This window comes from Lissotriton helveticus, chromosome 5_1, assembly GCF_964261635.1.
Source record: "Lissotriton helveticus chromosome 5_1, aLisHel1.1, whole genome shotgun sequence".
Classification (NCBI taxonomy): Eukaryota; Metazoa; Chordata; class Amphibia; order Caudata; family Salamandridae; genus Lissotriton; species Lissotriton helveticus.
The window spans coordinates 205,888,681-205,910,869 of record NC_136065.1 but is presented as its reverse complement, the minus strand read 5'-3'; the positions used below and the strand labels follow the sequence as shown (position 1 = coordinate 205,910,869).

General features: G+C 46.8%; 1 protein-coding gene across 2 annotated transcripts in view; it reads left to right on the top strand.

Moving 5' to 3' along the window:
- SLC31A2 (solute carrier family 31 member 2) overlaps positions 1 to 22,189 on the top strand; it is an 82,208-nt gene that overhangs the window by 25,116 nt on the left and 34,903 nt on the right. Inside the window, exon 1 of one of the 2 annotated variants that reach the window (XM_078642007.1) lies at positions 6,981 to 7,028. The exons of the other annotated variant lie outside the window; for it this stretch is intronic. The gene's annotated coding sequence lies outside the window, so the exon portion shown is untranslated. Of the gene's footprint in view, positions 1 to 6,980; positions 7,029 to 22,189 lie in introns of those variants that run through there. 2 annotated transcript variants of the gene reach the window in all.

The window sequence follows — 22,189 nt, the reverse complement described above, 5'->3', positions numbered from 1 at the left end:
ATCTCGCTGCTGGCGCGCCTAAGATAAGCCCATCTGTGCCCATCCACGACCCAACCGTGACCAGCGCCAAGAACCCTGGTTCTCCTAGGCCCCACCGCTACGATTCCACTACCCTCAATGCACTCAGTCCCGGAAGATGCATCAACTGCAAAAGATTCTCGCTGTACACCACCCATGGACAGTTCTCGCGCAGATCATGCCACAGATCCTTCACCATCAACAAAGCCCCCACATCCACCGTAGGCCCGCCTGATGCACGCACCGCCAAAACCCTGACATGCATCCTCCTGAACATACGCTCCCTACACTGAGACGCCGTAGAGATCTGGGACCTGATCAACGCCCAACGTCGCCTTCTTCACAGAAACCTGGACCAAAGCCACCTCCTGCCCGACATCGCAACTGCCATCCCCGACGGCTACAAGATACAGAGAAAGGACTGCCCCCACCGGCCAGGAGGAGGATTTTCCATCGCACACAAGACTCCCCTCCGACTCTCTACATCCAGCACGAGTAACCCCCACTCCAACACTGAACACCTCCACTTCCAGATCCAGACCAACCCCAAAACCACGCTAGGCGGCATACTCATCTACAGACCGCCGGAACCTCGCACCCAGTCCGCAATGACCATCGCCCAGCACGCCGCACCCCACGCCATCACCTCCACGGACTACATTCTATTCGGGGACCTGAACTTCCACCTCCACAACTGCAGCAACCCCGACTCCACCACTCTTATCGACAACCTTGCCAACCTCGGACTGAAGCAGCTGGTCAACACGCCCACTCGCAGAGTTGGACACACCCTCAGCCCCTTCTTCGCAGGAAGGACAAACCTCCACTTCAGCCACATCACCCAGACAAACTCCAAACAGCTTCGCTTGATCCTCACAGCTGCAGCGACAAGGTCACCATCATCACTCCTGCTCTTTTCATCATCGGTGGTCATTGGTCTTGTGTGCCTCCTGGTCACTCCTGAGTGGCATAGACTCTGTCCCTTCTGCTTGCAGGTACTCCTCTTCAAGAATCCATCTTTTGGATTCCACCTGACTCTTTCACCTTCTTCACCAGCGGCATCTTTCTGAAGTCCTCCATTGTGGTCTACGGTGGTTTCTGATGTTACTTCGTACCTATGCACCCTGCTTCCCTGGTGTGGGCATCCTAGTTCCTGGGGTATACCCAGGTGCAGTGACTCTCCAATCTTCTGTCTTTCATGGAGTTTCTTCAGGGTCCACTGGGAAGGGTCTTCTTAAGAACTGCAACTGCGACTGTCACATTGACTTTCATTGAGTATGCAGCTGTGTTTCCACTCTGCACACAGCCTCCGTTGGGTTCCTGGGTACTTACCTCAGGTGGCTCCATGTGTCTCCATCTCTTCTGAGTCTTCTGGTCCAAGTTCGGACTTCAGTCGCAGTTCGCATTCCATTTCTTTAGTATATGGTTTGGTCTCCCCCTGGAGTCTACTGTGTATTTGTGCTTACTTACCTGTTTTACATTTGAAGTATTGTGTGCATTGTGTTTATATCTCCGGGTAGGAGATATACCAATGTGTTAGCGAGTGTGTATAATAAATATACTTATTTGTATAACTACACTGTGTGGTTCTTTTAGTTTAACTTACACTATATGATTAGTTCTGGTAAAACGAGCTGTTTAACACTCCCTCTGGACTAAGTCTGAAGGCTGCTCTCTACAGCTACCACTTTGAGAGCTTTCTATGGTTGTCTAAGACCACTAAAATCACCATTAGGGTTGTCTGGATTAGTGCAAGGTCTATCTATCTATCTATCTATCTATCTATCATTATAATCTTCCCAGTTGGCAGTAGTCACATGATGCACTTTTCAGATGTCAAAGCTGCAGAAAATTCTTGCTTCGCTCACCTTTAAGTGTGATTCTCAAGCTGTACCTGCGCTGGATGTTTCACATCTGCAGTGCAGTTTATTGTGCTCACAACAAAACCCTGCACCAACATCTTAAATGGCTTCACAGTCAGGCAGGCAGGCTTACTACTTCTGCCCCCGTCTTCACCAACCCCACTGAGTCTGGATTGGTACCAAGCTTCCCTTCAAAGCTCTTATTGTGATGCACTGTTGTGATCACAGCACTTCCCTTTAGATTCTATCCTGCGTCCCAGTTAGAACTCTCCACTGTTCCTATCTTCACTTGTTAAAAACTCCATCACCTTTGTAAATCTAAGCCAGGCAGCCATTTATTCTCTTACCTTGCGATCTCGGCTTAGAACGTTCTTCCCCTGGACATCGGAACCCCACCCTCGTATATATCTTTTCATAAAAAGTTGAAGACCCGCTTTTTAACTCTCTAATGCAATAGTTATCTTTTGAAGAGTTCTCTCCTTCCTGGCACCAAGAGTGCTCATATAAAAGCCCCTTACCATAATATGTGAAGTGAGTAGGTACATGTGTGAAACGTACTCCTGAGTTATTTGTCGATAGTCCTTTCTCTGGGACTATTCAGCTCAAAAAGCTTTCCCTGGGCACTTTTCTGTTGGCCATGGATGCCTGGTAGGGCCTTTGTGCTTTGGAGGACAATACTGAACACTACATCCGCTTTTTTTTTTTTCTCGTGTTGCAGCCATCCTTCCCCTACTCCATTCCCAATCCCCAAACCCCTCCCCTACTCTCCTCTCAAATTTCTACTCTTTGGTTCCTTGAGTTCAATCACTTTCATAGATCCGAACTATAAACTTCAGGCGTACTTAAGGATCCACCTGTAGGGTCTTTCTAATACCTGCTGGTATCGAGGATTGGTTTGCAGTGCTATTACTGCTGTCTTGGGCAAAGACTATGTCAATGTCTCTTCCCCTTTTCCATTGTTTGAGGTTTCTGAGTAATGAACCGTGGTAAATTCCCAGCTCTGCCTTCCCCTTTTACCAGGCTATCTGTCCTCTCCTATAGATCCCCTTCAAATCTATGGATTTCCCCCATTTCTCTTTGTCTTGTGTATAGAATGTGTTCAACCTGCTTACTCTTTGAAAAGCTCCTTCCTGGGAGGAATAATCCAGGTGTTTGTGACCTGGTCATGTGTTATGTGTCTGGGCATTGGTTGCCTTTTCTCTCTGTGACCAATTGAGCAATATTTGTGGGTTTGAAAGCCTGCCATGCTCGTTTCATGACTGTTGCGCCTAAATCACGAGTGTTGTGTGTTGATATGGCGACCAACTCCAAGTATGAAACTCATATTTTGAAGGCACTGCTTGTTCTGGGACCGTTGGGGGTGGTAAGAGTCACCAGCAGCAGTTCCCATTGGCCGCTGAGTCATCCGTTTCCTATGAGTCAGGATGTGGCGTGGGTATAAGGGAAGTGGGCGCAGATCTTGGAGTTACCGTGCAACACAATCTACGCGTTTATGTCCAGCAGCCTATCGTTTTCCTTCCAGATGGTCTACGTTAGCTCACTCGCATCTCTTGCCAAGAAGTACTTCGTCATTGTTTTGCTCTTTGCTTCTGTTGCATGGGAAGCTTCGCTCTCTCACGTTATGTGTTTTATGGAATTACCAATGAGTATATTTTTTATATTTTAAGCAACCAAATCTACCCCTGAAGAAACACCCATTTCCTATCATGCATAAGAATAAAATAGCAACATGTATATAAACCAATAGGAGTAACAGTGACCTGCCCTAAAAAAAACTTCAGACACACACAATTCTTCAGATTAACACGCTTCTATCCTAGGTATCAGATCATCAATTCGTTTTAGGTAGAGATAACAGTTGCTCCCTCCAGACTGTTAGTTACAGCTCCCCAGTCTGCCTGGTAATAATTATCTTTTAACCTATCTAGTGCCAGATGTACAAAGCTTTTTCGAGGTCTCAACGGCCCGGGTCGCAGAATCTGGACGTTTGCGACTGCAACAAAGCATTTTTTAATGTATAAAGGCCCAATTTGTGATTCAGTAACCTATTACCAAATCGTAAATTGGGTTTGCTATTCGGTATTAGAAAGAGGCGTGTTTAGGGCGTCCTTTCCGAATACCAAATCGCAGTGGTATGTGTGAATGTTTTGTGACCAAAATGCGGTCGCAAAAGATTAGCATTTTACTCCCCACTTCAAGTAGGCGGTAACCAATTCACAAATGGGAAGGAGTCCCCAAGGGACATCTTCCCCTTTGTGAATGTTTGTAAAAACATTTTTTAAGAACCGGCAGTGGTCCCACAGACCACTCCCTATTCTCAAAAAATGAAAAGAAAACTTTTAATTTTTCTTTTTAACCTCTTAAGGGCTGCGCACGTTCAGCATACGTCGCGTGCACTACCTCGGTAGTGCTGCGCACGTCCGCTGAACGTCACGGCCCCGCCCGCACAATAGAACGTTCCGCACCAGCGCGGAACGTTCAGCGCAGCGGAGGGGTTAAAATTCATCCCTTTTTTCTTTCAGGAAAACGTGCTGCATTTAAAAAAAATGCTTTATTGAAGAGCAGTTGCAGACATGGTGGTCTGATTACCCCAGCATGCCACAAATCGATGTGATTTTTTTTTTTTGCGATTCCCTGTGGGTCCCAAACCGAGACCTACCTCATGAATATTAATGAGATAGATCTGCTTGCGACCTACTGGGAATCTCAAAATGTGTTAAACACACATTTGTACATAGCTGTTTGTGATTACCAAATAGTGAATCACAAAATGTTGCTGTTTGGTAATTGCAAACACTTACCTTAGTACATCTTGGCCCCAGTTCTTTAAACTCGATTTGGATTTTCTTTTTTTTTTTTTTTGCCTTTTTAAAATTGTTAGCCGGTGTTTGATCGTGGTTTCAGCCATGCTTGATGAACTCGCTGTGTCCTTTTACTTTTTTTTTTAAGGCTAATTTACAGAAATAATTGTAGCATCTCATCGAAGGTTATATGTTTTGTGACTCTTTCGGGGTGAGAAAGTGTTGGAGGCTATGTAATATTCCGGTTATCTAATAGTGTATCAGGTCATTTTTGCCACACCTGTGATCTTGGTCAAACTGCGCCATTTTGTCCTTTGATATGCTAGTGAATAGGAGCTCGCCAATCCCTCCTTGATAAGGCAGCCCCTTCTAAGAGGAGAAGAGTAAACTGCTAACTGTCAAATATCAATTTGTCGTCATACTGTGGCAACCATCCTATCAAAACTGACATGCTCTGGAGGGTTTTTGGGCGTTTGACCACTGGCCTCCTCAACCCTCTGGAGGAATGCATTAATGTGCTTGTTCAGCAACCTCGTTCAGTGAGTCAGTGGTGAATGGCATGACCAGGATGAGAAGTTGATGGTTTCTGACTTTGTCCATTGGCATGGACTCTCCTGAACTTGCTTTAGATTTGCTGCAACAGTCAGCACTGGAAATTGTAGCATTGTCGTGTGCACGCTTATTGTGCAGACACACCAGAACCAGACCTATGATGATGTCGAATGGAGAAGGGCGCTCTGTTCACTTTGCCATAATCCATACCATAGTGACTGGTTAATGAATCTGTTTGAAGTAGATGTAGAAACTTATTGAATAACCTGTGAAATTTCTTGTAAATCTGGTAGTCCAGCAAGAGTTACAAGGACCTGGACTGACTGTGTACTTTAAAAGTGCCTTCACTGGTACGACATGTATCCTTCAGAAGATTCAACATTTGTTGTAGTCGGAAAAGGAACAACTTGGAGCCACCAGGGTAAAGATTTCCATATATTGCAGTGTGTTTAGAATTTCACATCCCTCTGTGGAGCTTCAGATTTAGGTGCCAGATTTCTAGCAGCACTAAGTCGAGACGTTGAAGTATCCGCTGATCTCTGGCAAAGGATGTTAAGCCCGTGAACTTTAGCTGGGTGTTAACTGTGGAGATATTTTGTGTTCAGTTGTGTTCTGCATCTGTAATTCCCAGGGCTGTCGAGAAACTATCAAGTTCCTGAAAAATTATAATTGGACGCCAGTATCGCCGGTAAATTACAGCAATTCACACTTTTCACACACCTTTTCATACAATTTATATGTAAATGACCTACAACTTGAAGCCTCACTCGCAGCTTATAGCATGCCTGAACCTTAACAAAAGGTGCACTTGCAGCTCGCAGGTTGCCCCACAAGGAAGACACTTGGCGCTATTGACAGATAACTGATGTCTGTAGTTATCTGTTTCAATGCACTCATGTTATCGACCTTGCAAGGATTAGTGGATCCATCAGGATTCGAGCCTGTGACCGTGAAACCACACAGATCCCTGGAGTGGATGCATTAGTCTGTGGAACCCGAAGGCCTGCTGTCTGCACAGTTATAGTCCGCTTCACCATTGTCCATGTCTCTAACGAATTGACCAACTGTTCAGTAGCCTAAGAGTCCTTCACACCATTCTACTCCATCCCAACCTGCCACCTGTGTTGCTCCTCTGTGAATCGCTCTCTATCTTATTCAACATCTGAAATAACCTCTATAAATCTTGCTTGCAATATGAAATCTAGGAATTATCAGGTCTAGTTCAACCAGAGCAGGATGGATTTGCTGTTTCACTTAGGTCTACGCTTAGCATCTTCAGTTTAAAAAATGGAAGTATTTAAACTTCCAGAAAGTGAATGGCTTCTAAATATTTAGACTTAAAATGTTATTGCTGTGTCTTTCAGAACCGTAAATGAAGTGTTAGTGAGAGGTGCACGGTCCTGACTCTTGCTTTTGGAAGCAGACTCTGTGCAGAAGGCACAGCTCCTCTTTTGAAGAGGAAGCAGCAGTGCTTGCAGACACTTCCTTCCTCACTGGTTTAGTGTGGTAGGAAGTTCAAGGCACTGCCATTTTCTACTTTGCAGTGCCTCTTAACGTCCTCAGAAAAAGAGAACCCACTCCCTCTTGTATGCTAGTGAGGATAGCATCTCTCCCTTTAAGATTTTGTCCTCTGTGGTGACTCCGCATTTCATCAAGATGCCCATACAGTCCTCCACATTGAAGAACTCCTTTTAGCCCGGACGGTGGCTGACACGGGGATTATCCTCCACGTACGTCCTATGCAGGCTTTCTGTGGCCTTCTCTGGCAGACAGTGGACAAGGGCGGCCACGCTGAGTATTTTGTTTCTTCATTTCAACTTCCTATTACTGTCTTGGAAGCCTCAAACGGATGTGTGTTTTATGTTCAGCTGTGATGATGCTTGTGGGAGCTGATTTATGTGGTAGAAGCGTCTCTGGATAGGCGGGGTGCAGCCAGGGCCTGCTTTGTCAGGACATGCCAGTGCTTCAGTTTCAGCTCATACCAGTTGCTTGATGGCGCGCCACTCCCATACTGCGGCCAGAATGATTCTGAGTCACTTACTGCACTTGTTCTGTTTTGTCACTTTCTGCTTCCCAGAGTAGGGACCGGTTGGGGAGAGGACGTGGAGAATAAAGAGCAGAGTTAACAATAAGCCTTGTGTCCTTGTGTGATTGCCAGGACACTACAACTGGCGACGAAGGTGGGATATGGCAGTCCGCCATCCCAAGAACCCCAATTGAGCAGTGTCCGGTCCCTGGGCGTCGCGCCGACCGAGTTGCGGTTGTGACACGCGAGCCCGCCAAAGATCGCCGTCACGAGGACCAGAGAAGAAGGTCTACACGCCGCGATCAGTGAATGTCATGAAAACCCCTGGCGCAGCTGAACAAAGTGCTGCTCGAGTACCAGGGAGGAATTTGTAATCGAGCGCTGTTCGCGCCAAAGAAAGACTGCAGGTGCCCACGTGAGTACGGGCTGAAGCGAGGCTCAAGGAAGCTGAGCAAGGGCTCGGGAGCTCACCCCGACCCTGTTGCGCTGCTGAAATAATTGTTGGGGACTGGCTGAGCGCTGTGAGAAGAAGCGCCGTCCCGTAAAAGAAAGACTGTGCCGCGTTGCTGAAAACCTCACCCCGATGCGTGGGAATTCGCATCTGTGTCCGGCGATCGCGTCGGAGTGAATTCCGTGAGCCTACCTGGTGGTAGTGACGAAATAAAGTCAAAAGGAAATCCCTGGGGGATGCTCGTTTCTGCTTTCACACCACTTCATGCATACATAATTAGAGTCTGTGTGGCCAAAAGGCCGTGCTTAAAAAATTATTTCAATTTCCACAACCAGATTGGATCGTTTACAATCTATATTTTAATAAAAACATGTACAAACATATACAAACACATCGATATCACATTAAAAATTTCAGCACATCTATGTTATAAAAAACACCGATGAGCAGACATTTAAATCACAATATTTTCATCACAGTCAAAAGATTTTTTAAAAATTCAAAGATTACAAAATATAGTGCAAAACACATAAGAACATATATATACAACTCATATAGAATTAGACCTAATCACGTGTACCCCCTAGTTTGGTTGTGGCTACCGAATCTATTTGCCACTGTTTATCGTTGGATCCAAAGGCTTGCCAGACTATATCCTCAATGGGACCAACAGTAACAGTAAGTTCTGTACATCAGTTGTTCACTGGGCCCTAGTTGGATTCTCAGTATTTACAGAAAATGCGTCGACGCGTTTCGGTGCAGCACAATTGATATAGTAGCACCTTCTTCAGGACTTCTTAAATCGAGGTTTCTTACTGGACAAAATGGTGACAAGCACCCTCTACCATCTATGTTGAGGGAGGTCCAATTATAGGTATCCGTGGGGTTATTCTAGACGTCTTCACTGATACGTCTCAGGATCCCCCCGGGGAATTGTCTCTATTATCTGAGCAGGGATACTTCTATCAGATTCGCTTTTTCTATGCTTGTGCTGTATTAGACAGGTTTGCTAAGTATCTTATACACGTTTCGTGTTTGATCGAGGCAGAGACGCGGCTCGATCAAACACGAGAACATATCCAGTTTCCCTAAGGAGAGCACGAACGTTATGCCCGTCCAATGAGAGTTTTAAACGTGTATAAGATACTTAGCAAACCTGTCAACATAGATGGGAGAGGGTGCTTGTCACCATTTTGTCCAGTAAGAAACCCCGATTTAAGAAGTCCTGAAGAAGGTGCTACTATATCAATTGTGCTGCACCGAAACGCGTCGACGCATTTTCTGTAAATACTGAGAATCCAACTAGGGCCCAGTGAACAACTGATGTACAGAACTTACTGTTACTGTTGGTCCCATTGATGATATAGTCTGGCAAGCCTTTGGATCCAACGATAAACAGTGGCAAATAGATTCGGTAGCCACAACCAAACTAGGGGGTACACGTGATTAGGTCTAATTCTATATGAGTTGTATATATATGTTCTTATGTGTTTTGCACTATATTTTTTAATCTTTGAATTTTTGAAAAATCTTTTGACTGTGATGAAAATATTGTGATTTAAATGTCTGCTCATCGGTGTTTTTTATAACAGAGATGTGCTGAAATTTTTAATGTGATATCGATGTGTTTGTATATGTTTGTACATGTTTTTATTAAAATATAGATTGTAAACGATCCAATCTGGTTGTGGAAATTGAAATAATTTTTTAAGCACGGCCTTTTGGCCACACAGACTCTAATTATGTATGCATGAAGTGGTGTGAAAGCAGAAACGAGCATCCCCCAGGGATTTCCTTTTGACTTACGGTCTTTTGTACCCTGTTCCCTGGTGTCCAGTGGGGTACCCTCTCTCGAGATACAGTGACGAAATAAACCCAGCAGGAAGGCGTGGGACTTCAATGAAGACCGGGGTGAGTCCCTGTGAAGAGCTGTGAAGCTTGCATGGTGAGAAGAGCTGCATGTGGCTAAGTCTCGTGAGAGTTGGGCGGCCATCTTTGAGTCAGGCGACTTCTGGGACATCCTCCCTGGGCAAAATAGAGGCGGCCATTTTGAAGTCAGGCATCAAGAAAAGAAAACAAGCATTGGCCATCGGAAAAAAAAAAAAGAAAGAGAAAACAAGCACTGACAAAGGAACAAGTATCGGAAGACAAACAAGCATTGCTAGCCACAAGAGAACAAACCTTGGAAACGCACGCCAGTCGCTGACGCAAGAAGCGGACGTGGGCGCCAAAACCCATTGCCAAGATGTCTAACCCTCCCGCGCAGAAGGACGTCAAGGGAGGCACCCACCTGCGAGCCCCGGAGCCATTGTCAGTCACAACGGGAAGCAGCATGGGCCTAAAGTGGCAAGACTGGCTAGAGGACTTTGAGGACTACATTGAAGGGTCCAAAATAGAACCAGACAAAGACAAGATAATAGCCCTCCGCAATCTTGGGGGGCGTGAGATAAGCAAGATTGTACGTGAGATCCCAGCCACAGATAGTGACACCTATGACAAAGTAAGAACCGTCCTAAACAACCGTTTTCTGCACAAGAGAAATGTTGACTATGAGAGACACAAATTCCACCAACAGCGCCAGGGAAAGGAAGAACCACTGAGCTCCTTCATACATCGACTGCGCCGGCAGTCCCAACACTGTGACTTTACAAACTTCTCGCCGGATGCAGCCATCAAATCTCAAATAATCACGGGGTGTCACTCGGAATCGCTGAGGCGGCGACTCCTGAGAAAACCACAGGAACTCGCAGAGATTGAAGAGAACTCCCGGCTCTACGACCAAGCCGAAGAAAACGCGGCGGAAATTGAAACCGGACCCAGTACCAGCCGTGAACACGCCAACCGCATCACTGAACGACGACAGGGGCGACAGGATCGACGCGACAGTGGAAGACGTCACCCGCGAGACAGATCGCGGCGCTCCAAGTACTCGCCCAGGCGACGCCCGGACTATAGGAGGAAAGTACCCGAAAGGAGAGATCGCCGACCTGAACGCACGAGGCAATGTTTTAGGTGTGGATACGACTACCCTCACATCGACTCCTGCCCTGCCATGGGCCAACGGTGCAGAAAATGTGGACGATCCAACCACTTTGAGGCCATGTGTGGGGACTACCACAAAGAAAAACGCAACGACAGTGACAGACAGGATGGGTCGCAGCGGCCCTCACGATCGGAGGCCAAACGTCATCACATCAGAGCAGTTCAGGAAGAGCCTCCGAGATCTCCCACGTCCTCACACTCCAGCCACGACTCTCGACGCTCCAGGTGGGACCGTCGTTCTCCGTCAAGAGACTCCAGATCGTCCTCATCCAGGCATTCGTCATACACCACCGAATATGTCAACTTTGCTGATCATGATCAGTTCAAACGTTATCCACGCCTCAACATCAAAGTGGGCAACCACGCCGCCAAATTCATGATGGACAGCGGAGCATCGCTCAACTACATATCAGTTGCCGAACATGACCGAATGGACCCCAAACCACGTCTGCACTTTGCGCCCGTCCGCGTCTACACCTGGATGGCGAAGAAACCTCTCCAATGTTTGGGCAAGTTTGACACCACCCTCACGCATGGCAAGCTCTCCATCCCAGCAGTTATCCATGTCATTAAAGGACCTGAGGCTGACTGTCTGCTGAGCCTCCCCACGGCTGAACGTCTTCAGTTGGTGCACATCCTCTTCAATGTCCATGACATTTCGGACTGCGCTGGAAAATTCCCTTCCCTCGTCAGAGGTTTGGGAAAACTGAAAGGCCGTCAAATCCATCTGCATGTCAACGAACAAATCAAACCAGTGGCTCAACACCCGCGAAGAGTGCCATTTCACTTGCAATCTGCGGTTGAATGTGAACTGCAGGAACTTTTGGACGCCGACATCATTGAGCGCACTGCGGGCCCCACTCCATGGGTGTCCCCGGTGGTTATCGTCCCCAAGAAAGGGTCCCAAAACAAAGTCCGTCTCTGTGTGGACATGCGTCTGCCGAACACGGCCATTGAGAGGGAGAGACACCCAGGCCCACTCCTGAGTGACATGATCACGGCGCTCAACGGGGCAACCGTGTTCTCTAAGCTGGACCTTAACAAGGGCTACCATCAGCTCGAGCTGGACGACAGCTCTCGCCCCATCACGACGTTTGCCACCCATCTTGGTCTATTCCGCTACAAACGTCTCAGTTTTGGCGTTTCATCAGCCGCCGAGATCTTTCAGGAGGCCATACGTCTCGTCATCCACCACATCCCTAACGCCCTTAATTACAGCGATGACATCTTGGTCTACGGTTTGGACACGCAGGAGCATGACACCGCCCTCGATCGTGTCTGCCTTGCTCTGATGGAAGCTGGGTTGACCCTCAACAAGGACAAATGTGAATTTCATCAATCGACCCTGAAATTCTTCGGACACATCTTCTCAGCGAGTGGCATGAGACCTGACCCGGACAAAATCGCCACGCTCAACAACACCAAGAGTCCGGCGGACGTCAACGACCTGCGCTCCTTTCTTGGAATGACAAGCTACTGCGCCCGCTACATTCGTGATTACGCCACCGTAAGTCACCCACTGCGGCTCCTCACGAAAGCTGGCGCACAATTTGTGTGGACCCCGGAGTGTGCGCGTGCCTTCAAGGACATCAAACACGCCGTGGAATCAGCCAAGTGCCTCTCCTATTTCAATCCCAAGAGGAAAACGGAAATCACTGTGGACGCAAGCCCCGTGGGCTTAGGGGCCATCCTGGCACAGTACGACCATGAGTCGGATCAGAGGAGAATCATCGCCTATGCCAGTCGGAGCCTAACAGACCCTGAGAAACGATACTCCCAACCGAAGAAGGAGAGACTGGCCGTCGTGTGGGTGTGCGAACACTTCCACATCTTCATATACGGGAAACACTTCACACTCATAACCGACCATCAGGCACTTGTCACGATCTATGGGAATCCCAAGTGCAAGATGCCCCCCAGGATCGAAAGATGGGGCTTGCGGCTGCAAGAGTACACGTTCTCGATCATTCACAAACCGGGGAAGGATGAGAATCCAGCTGACTATATGTCTCGCCACCCCCGAGACTCATCAGAGACTGCGCCCTCCATTGCGGAAGAATACATTCACTTTGTGGCTAATCATGCTCGTCCACCAGCCATCCCCATGCACGCCATTCGGGAAGCGACCAACCAAGACAACATCCTACAAGCAGTAATAAAGCGTACCCGGACCAACAGATGGAGATACCACCCGCAGGAGGAAGAGGAAAGCCCTGCTGTCAAGAAAGAACTCCAAGCCTTCCGACATGTCTCCGACGAACTCTCTGTAACTGGTGACGACCTCCTCCTCAGAGATCACAGACTAGTTATACCAGCGACACTGAGACAAGGAGTAATCGACTTGGCCCACGAAGGCCATCGAGGAGTCGTCTCCACCAAAAGAGCACTGAGAGAACGTGTCTGGTTCCCAGCCCTCGACCAGATGGTTGAGGACACGTTGAAAGACTGCCACCCATGCCAACTGACCAGCCACAGTAATCCACCTGCACCCCTACAGATTACCCCATTGCCTGACGGGGTATGGCAAGAAGTTCTTCCAGGTTCCCCCATAGAGTAGGACCTGTTGGCTTGCTCCCTGATTGACCCATTGAGGTTGTATCTTTTTAATTTTTCCTTATTATTTTGCACTGTGTAGTACATTTGTTTGAGGTCCTGAAGAATTGCCATACAGGCATGAAACATGTCGACCTTCTAGAGGGTTGAGTCAGTCCGCTGTCAATCATACAGTTTCTTTCTCCCCTCTCACCCTTTTAATAAGGGAGTCAGCCACCCGAATAAAATCCGTTGTGGACTGCCTCACCTTCTTTTAAACCTCACTTTCCCTTCACGACTACACCACCACCAGACCCCTCACACGCATACAAACTTTTGGCTGGAACAAAAGATCTCCAACAAAGCGCGCCTACGGCGCCCGTCAGACATTGCAGCGCCAGTCTGACGAGGAGCAGGGGACCAGTGATGAAGCTTGACACCTAGTTTACTGGGTGTGTGAGGTCCCTTAGTTCCAACAAGGGAACTCCCAGTTCCCTGACTATAGTTTAGTTCTGTCTCCAACCTCCCATACCCCCCTTTGGATCCCCGGGGAACTCAGTATCCTTCTTTGGTTACAAAATATGGCAAGAAGTTGCCATGGACTTTTATGGCCCCTTGCAATCCGGGAAGTATGTAGTCGTCATCCTGGATGAATACTCCAGGTTCCCAGTGGCCCAGTTCATATCATCCACCAGCGCCGCCTGCACCCTCAAGGTACTTGAAGAAGTCTTCGCGACTTGGGGTGTTCCCAGGGTCATCAAGACGGACAACGGGCCTCCATTCAATAGTCATGAATTCAGCGACTTCGCGAAACACATGGACTTTCAACATCGCAAAGTCACGCCACTCTGGCCTCAGGCCAATGGCACTGTGGAAAGATTCATGTCCACCATTAAGAGAACATTCCAGCAAGCCACGGCCGAGAAGAAAGATCTTCAGTCAGCACTGAACGAGGTCCTTAGTGCCTACCGGACCACTCCCCACTCTACAACGGGCCAATGCCCTGCGACTCTCATGCTCGGGAGGACAATGAGGAATCGGATCCCCACATGGGACGGAGCACTGAGAAAACCTCTCTCATGCTCGGGAGGACAATGAGGAATCGGATCCCCACATGGGACGGAGCACTGAGAAAACCTCCATCAGATCAACAACACAGAGAAATGGCCATAACAGATCGGCACCGCAAAGACAAAATGAAAGAGTATGCGGACCGCAAGCGAAGGGCCCGGTCCCCCTCCCTGAAGGAAGGCGACAGAGTTGTTGTCAAACGGGAACAACGCCAAAAGACTGATTGTCGTTTCAAGGATGAGCCCCTAACAATTAACCAACAAAAGGGCACCATGGTGACAGCAGAATCAGAGACTCGAAGAGTCACCCGTAACGCTTCTCATTTCAAGAAGTGCTCTCCTGAAGTCCATGAAAGTACATCTGTGGTCCCCACACCTGTAGGCCGGGACAACCCTGAGACTGTCGCACCCGACACCGGACTTTCACCTATAGATGAACCCTCACCTGAAAGTGTCGTGTCCACACCAGCGAGACCCCGCCGTCACGTGCGGCCTCCCAAGAGACTGATTGCAGAGATGGACTAATCTCTATTTCATTTGTTACTTTGTTAAGAAAGGGGGAGATGTAACGAAGTTAGCAGTCCAGTAGCTGGGGTGGGCGGAGCTAGGTGGGCAGAGGGGAAGAGGAGGGGACAGGACAGGAAAGGGCAGTTAGAGTAGGGACCGGTTGGGGAGAGGACGTGGAGAATAAAGAGCAGAGTTAACAATAAGCCTTGTGTCCTTGTGTGATTGCCAGGACACTACACCAGTCTCCTCCTTTCTTGTGTATTAGGCAATGTGCTGTGAATATCTGGTGCAGGCTGGTGCAGGCTGATCACACCCACAGGGGCCTGGTGGGTGAACTTGGCATACTCGCCGTGGGTGCAAGACCAATGTCTTGGCCATAGCCACCTCCTGAGAGCCAGAGGAAGCAGCTGGTGCTGTAACGTGTTTGTGTGTGTCTGTGTCATTGCGCGTGTGTCAGCCGGGTGACCACTGACACCACTGCCCTCTTCCATGCCCTGTCAAGTGCATGCACCCGCCCTGTAGCTGTATTCTGCACCATTTACTCGCCATGCCACATCTCAGCTTCACATCATGGTGAAGCCAAGCTGCAAGTTTGCTCTCGCCATCTCAGAACCTCTCGCAGGACACCAGAATACTTTCAACATACACTGCTGTGTAAACCCACTCTCTACCAACCATTCTCAACAAATGGAGTAGCCTTTTACCGCTTTGTAAACCCACTCTCTACCAACCATTCTCAACAAATGAAGTAGCCTTTTACCGCTTTGTAAACCCACTCTCTACCAACCATTCTTAACAAATGAAGTAGCCTTTTACTTAAACATTTGAAAGCCTTTTGGGACCTTGCCCGGGGATATGAAGTGCTATAAAAAAAAATGCTGCCATATAATACACTGGCCATGGGGGATCATGAGCCATCCATCCGCTTGTTGTAGAAATGTGAATTAATATCCGTATTCCGCATCACTGACTTCGTTAGGTTATTGATTTACGGGCAAGGAGGCGGAGCAGGGGACTCGTGGGGGGAGTGAGTGTGGGGAGGGCTTGATTGGTTTCTGCAGTGTGAATGCTTCCTTCGCTGCCCCCTCAGACCACTCAGTGTTCCTAGAATGTGCAGCGTATATATTAGGGAAATGAGTAGTGGTCGAGATTGAGCCTGGTGTACAGGGCAGAAGGAATTATCTAGGGTGCTAAATTCACTCTGGCAGTGGTTGTTTACCATCTTAGCTGGGGCACAGAGCTGGACCATGAAGAGAGCTCGCCCAAATGGAATCCAGCGAGGAGTAAATATGTATCCTGGTATTTGACAGAGGCTGCAATTCAGGAAAAGGAAAAGCTAAAGCTAGTGCCTGAGGACATGATTCATAAGCAAAGGGGGGAAAATATCAGGGGCGTAAACAAAGCAAAAAGAGTATTTATGTGTAAATTACTTCATTATTAGATCGAAGCCTACCAGACAACGCAGCTGTCTGGTTGCTTTAGACATCTTGGAGACATTCTGAAAGCTTCCCTGGAAAATACATTCTCCCGTTTTTAGGGCTCACCCCTCGTGATGCACTGCGCAGCAGTGCCCGCGCAGTTGAGACGTTTTTCAGGGGGTTTAAAAATGTACCCTGGAATCGCACATAATCGTGCGTGTGCTTTCCCTTTTGGGTTTCGCTATTGAGCTTTGAGAGCGTGTTTTTTTAAAACAGAGCACACAATAGGCCAAAGGCGGGCGCATTGCTCCCCCCATGGCTTATTGGTGTCTGTTACGCGCACCAAAGCCCATATGTCTTCAACTATCGTGCCCAGACACAGGCGTGATAATTAAAGACATATGGCTCGCAGTGGCGCGCGCATACCACTCGCTGCCGTGTTGTTTTTTTGTTCAGTGCCGCTTGTATTTTGTTGCGCGACCCTCGCCCAACTGAACACTTATGGCTCTATGGCGTCTAGTGTGAGCGCTTTATATATGCACAGCACCAAATAATTGAAAAATGCAGCGTCCGTCACTACAGCGAGATGCCACCAGCCTCCCGGCCAGGGTATATATGCGTGATAAGTTTTAACGGGGTTAGCCCTAAAACTATCTGACCTGGGTCAATAATCAGGTACATACGAAGGGGTCAGAGTATATTTCTTTTGAAAGCATCAAATATCAAATATAAACATTGCGTATCTCAAATTATAATCAGTCCATTGATTCAATGCATATTTTATTTTAGCACATAGTTAAACGGAAACTTAGCATCAATCAATAAGTTCCGGAGATTGTTAATTCAGAAAAACTTGTAAAAAAACATAAAGAAATTCCTTGGAAATGAATCATTTAGATAACTTGTGTCCATCAAAGTTATAACATAGTATTTACATAGTTGTATAACAACGCGCTCTCGGTGATAAAGAAAAGGAGGTAGTTAGGTGGGATAGGGGTGATGGGATAAGTGTGGGGACTGGGTAAAGGTGTTGTGACCTTAACACAATCACAGTGAGATTCAGTACAACCTTTACAGTCTAATTTAGATCAGTAGTTCCATACAGCTCTTTTATATAGGATGTGTTTTATTCCATTTATTTTCTCCTATGTTTAGAGGAATGGTGTGGTCTGGTCTACGTTTCGACCCCGCATGGTGTAAGGGTTAGTGGAAACCTCATTCTGGGGTCTTCATCAGGACATAGATAAGACAGGAGCGCTTTACGTTTGGTCATCCAGTGACCATTAAGGTAGGGCCATCATGGGTTCCTATGGTGGAGGATATAACTGGGATGTGGCAACCATCCAGTCGCGGTTTATAGTTATTTTCAATTCTTTTCATATATAAAGAGACAGCTGTAGGGGTGCGCAGACGGTCACAATGCCCCGGTGGTTCTATTCAACACCAAGCTATACTTGAAGACATCTCATCCGATCGGCTCCCAGTTGGTATGTGGGATATATGCAGCATTGCATTGCTAAACACTATAGCCATCTGTCTCATCCACTGTTGCTAAAACTTTGAAGTTCCCTTCTTTGCCAGCCTGCTGAGTCTTTCAAGCCATGCCCCCTGCGCCGCAATAAGAGACCTCCAAACTGAAGAGCCGTAATTTGGTTTCAGAGGACCACGTCCAGGTTCTCATCACATGGGTACCATGGAAGCATGTAGGAAACAAACCTAGAAAACCTCCAAGGACTGCAGACCAGCCAGGGCTGTAAATAAATGAATATTAAATGGATTGCTTACTAAATTGAGTTTACAGTTCATCAAAATTCAAAGCATAGGTTATTTATTAAATTGTGTTATTTCCGCTCATAGGTACCATGATTTCTTTCACTACACAGTAAAACAGATCAGTGCATTAGAAGAAATCTGTGTATTTCTGCAGCATTTGTTCTTCGTGCCGCAGGGTCTGACCGGCCTATCGGGCAGCCAGGCAGTGACCAATAGGCTGATGGGTCAGCATGTGGGCCGGTTTTATAGCAGTTTGTGAGCCTGTTTATGGCCAAGAGGGTTTCATTTTTTACGGTCTCGCCTGACCCAGCGCACACACAACCACACACTCACAACCACACACACACAACCACACACACACACAACCATACACACACACAACCATACACACACACACAACCATACACACACACAACCATACACACACACAACCACACACACACACACAACCACACACACACCACACATACAACCACACATAATCACATACACAAAACCATACACACAACCACACCGTCAGTGCACACTTTCACCAGGCACAGACACCATCAGTCATCAGTGCACACTTTAACCGGGCACAAACACCACCAGCCGTCAGTGCACGCTTTCACCGGGCACAAACACCACCAGCCATCAGAGCACGCTTTCACCGGGCACAAATACCACCAGCCGTCAGTGCATGCTTCCACCAGGCACACACCACCAGACGTCCGTGCACGCTTTCACCAGGCACACACACACCATCATCCATCAGTGCACGCTTTCACCAGGCACACACACACACCACCATCCGTCAGTGCACGCTTTCACCAGGCACACACACACACCACCAGCCGTCAGTGCACGCTTCCACCAGGCACACACACCACCAGCCGGCAGTGCACACTTCCACCAGGCACACACGCCATCAGTGCACACATCAATTGTTAACGCATCCACAATTAACTATTGTAGCAATCGCAGTATGGCGCACTTTACTTTTAAACATATTCATGTAAAGCACAGCATGCCACCATTGCTACAAAAATAAATACACATTTTTTGGGCCTACAATTTATAGACTTTTGTTGCAATTGGTGTTGCAATATTTAGCAATGCCAATAGCTCAAACTTAATGCGAGAGCTATTGCATTGCAATGCTTGTTGACCATTGGCTTTGTGATTTGTACCTCACACTTGCTTGCTTTCTATTTGTTGACTTTGTTTTAGGCTGTCCAGGTTGAGTTTATCCCTCCCTTGGAGCATAGCCTATTTACTGTATTCTTCCATGAGTGCTCCTTTCTGTAAACAGACCTGTAAATCTTGTTGTTATCTTGTCAGGTTTGATGCACATTCAAAGACCGAGGTCAAATGTAAGTCTCTGTCTACTGTGGGAGCTTGGTGTTTACTTTTCTTTCTCTGACTTCAAAGTGAGAGGATTTATGTGACCAAAAAGGCTTTTTTTTATATAGCACAACAAAATTTAAATGCCTTTAAAAGAACTGTGAAGATATTTCAGAATATATCAGAAATGGGAAAGCACAAATGAAGCTTTTTTGTAATCCTGAATTGTGGTCGAAACATATTTTTAATACGACTAAAACAAATCAGTACACTAGATAAATATAATTCCAAATTATTGTTTGTGCACTGTATACTTACAGTAAAACGATATGTCTGTGCAAATTGTCATTTCAATCAAAAATGTGTTGTATGTAATGGCAGTGAGCTATCACATCATGCATACTCCATTTTACGCCACTCCACTCTGCACCATTCTTCGCCACTGCACTCTACTCTGTGTCACTCCACTCTGTGTCACTCCACTCTACACCACTTCATTGTACGCCTCTCTGCTCTACTGTATGTCACTCTACTTTATGGCAATGCACTCTACGCCATTCTACTCTGCTTCACTGCATTCTGCACCACTCCAGTTTAGACCACTCCACTCTAATCTGCACCACTCCACTCTACACAGCAACACTGCACTCTACGCCACTTCACTCCATGCCGCTACACTCCACACCACCACACTGTACTCTGTACTACTCCACTCTGCACCACTATGCCAATCCATTCTACCCCACTGTAATCCACGCTGCACTCTACGCCACTGCACTCTACGCCACACAACGGCACTCCTCTTCTCTGAAACAATATGTATCTGCACTCTACAACACTTTATTCTACTCCACTCCATTCTATGCCATTTCACTCTACTCGGTGCCACTCAACTCTGAGTCACTTCATTCTTTGCCACTCTACTCTCCAACACTGAACTCTATGCCAATGCATTCTAACCACTCTAAACTACTTTGCACGACTGCTATATAGGACACTCAACTCTACGCCACTGCACTCTGCCTTGTACCACTCCACGCCACTTCATTCTACTCTGAAACAATCCAATCTGCACCACTGTTCTCTACACCACTGTAATCAATGCAGCACCACTGCACTCCTCGCCGCTCCAGTCCACTCTACACCACTGCACTCTATGCTACTCCACTTTGCAGTTCAACTGAGAAATCTAGTTTTAAAAATGTCTTACCTATTGTGCCGGGATGTAGCCCATCTGAGGCTAGGCGTCTGGCACATTTGGTGATGCCAAGTTAGCTGAGTGAGGAATAATGGCAGTAGCAGGTTAGTTATGCAAAAACAAGTAGACGTGTTTAAACTCTACACATACATTTCAAATGCAGAAGATTAAAAAATGCACCCATTCACAAAGTACCATTACTTGGCATTAGTTTCCCAAAATATTTTTTCCCAACCTTGCCTGCTTTTTCTTCACATGTTGTGTTAAAACTGCCTGGATGGATGAGGTTTGGTGTAGTGTATGCGCACCTTATAGCAGGTCAGTTCAGCTGTGAGGTAGGTGCTTATTCCAGAAGCTTGGTCAAGGTCTAACAAATCACTACTTTATGTGGATATCTGTCCTCTGCTGCTGTTTCCGACACTCCCATAGTATGCAAAATAATTTCAGTCTGGTTTGCAAATTGTGTACGTTTACAAACGTTTGCTGATGTTATGAACACACCTAACAGGCCTATTAGCTCTGATTGTACCTATGGGTACTTGTGACTCTTCTTGTACATTGTGACATTTTTCCAGGTGGGGTCTTCCGTATACTTGGATCAAATCTTAAGTGGATCTCAGGGCTGTTTTCAATTGCTAGAGTACGTATGGGGGTGAACTGCTTAGATGAGCCAATCAGTGGCGGCTGGCATCTACAGGGAGGGGCAGGGATCAGGGGCAGCCATATGCAAAAAATAGAAAACCTGCCTTACTTGACAGGACCTCCTCGCTCCGAATGTCCTTGTTGCTTCTGCACCAGGAACAGTGTTGCCAGATTTTGAGACCCATTACAAGCCCAAGGCTGTCCAGGTTCAAGCCCAAATTCAGCCCAACGCAGACCAGGATCAGCCCAAAAAACAACTCCAAGTTTCAACCTTGAAAGTATGCAAAAACAGCCTTGAGGAAACATTATGACCATAAATCTAATTTCAGTTCAATTTGCATATATTGGTAGAAGTTTTAATGGGTGCCTATGCACTTCTGCAATGATGTCCAAATCCCATTCATAATTATTGATTTTGAAGATCGGTCCCCTCAAGGACCTTTTAACGGATACTTCTATCACCTCAAATCTGATCCTGGCACAGATGAATGAATATTACAAGAGCAGACTATAACCCATTTTACTTAAGCTCAGGTGCAAAAATGTTGAAACTCTTTGTCATGTGGCTCCTAAAACAGTATATTTAACCAGTATATTTAATGGATCTCGCAGGATTAACAACACAAAATGATACAAATATATAGAAACCCCCCCTGGCTTTAAAGCAATTCCAGAAAGACTGGTTTTGCAAACTGCAAGGGTCATCGCAGTACGACAAGAGGCCCATTCCATTCCTTCAAGTTGTCTTGCGATCATACCATCACTGACCTGGGCAATCACATGAGGCTGCTCAGCTCCTTTGTAGACTTGAAGTGTGAAAGGTCCTAAAACTGCCTTTGAAATGGATCCATATATTCAGGTTCTTAACTTTAAAGGCAAAAGCATTGATTGACTTGTCAACGAAGACTGGAAAAACCCTAAGATAATATATGTCCGCAAAGCAGTCCCTGTTTACATTTCACATGTTTTACTAC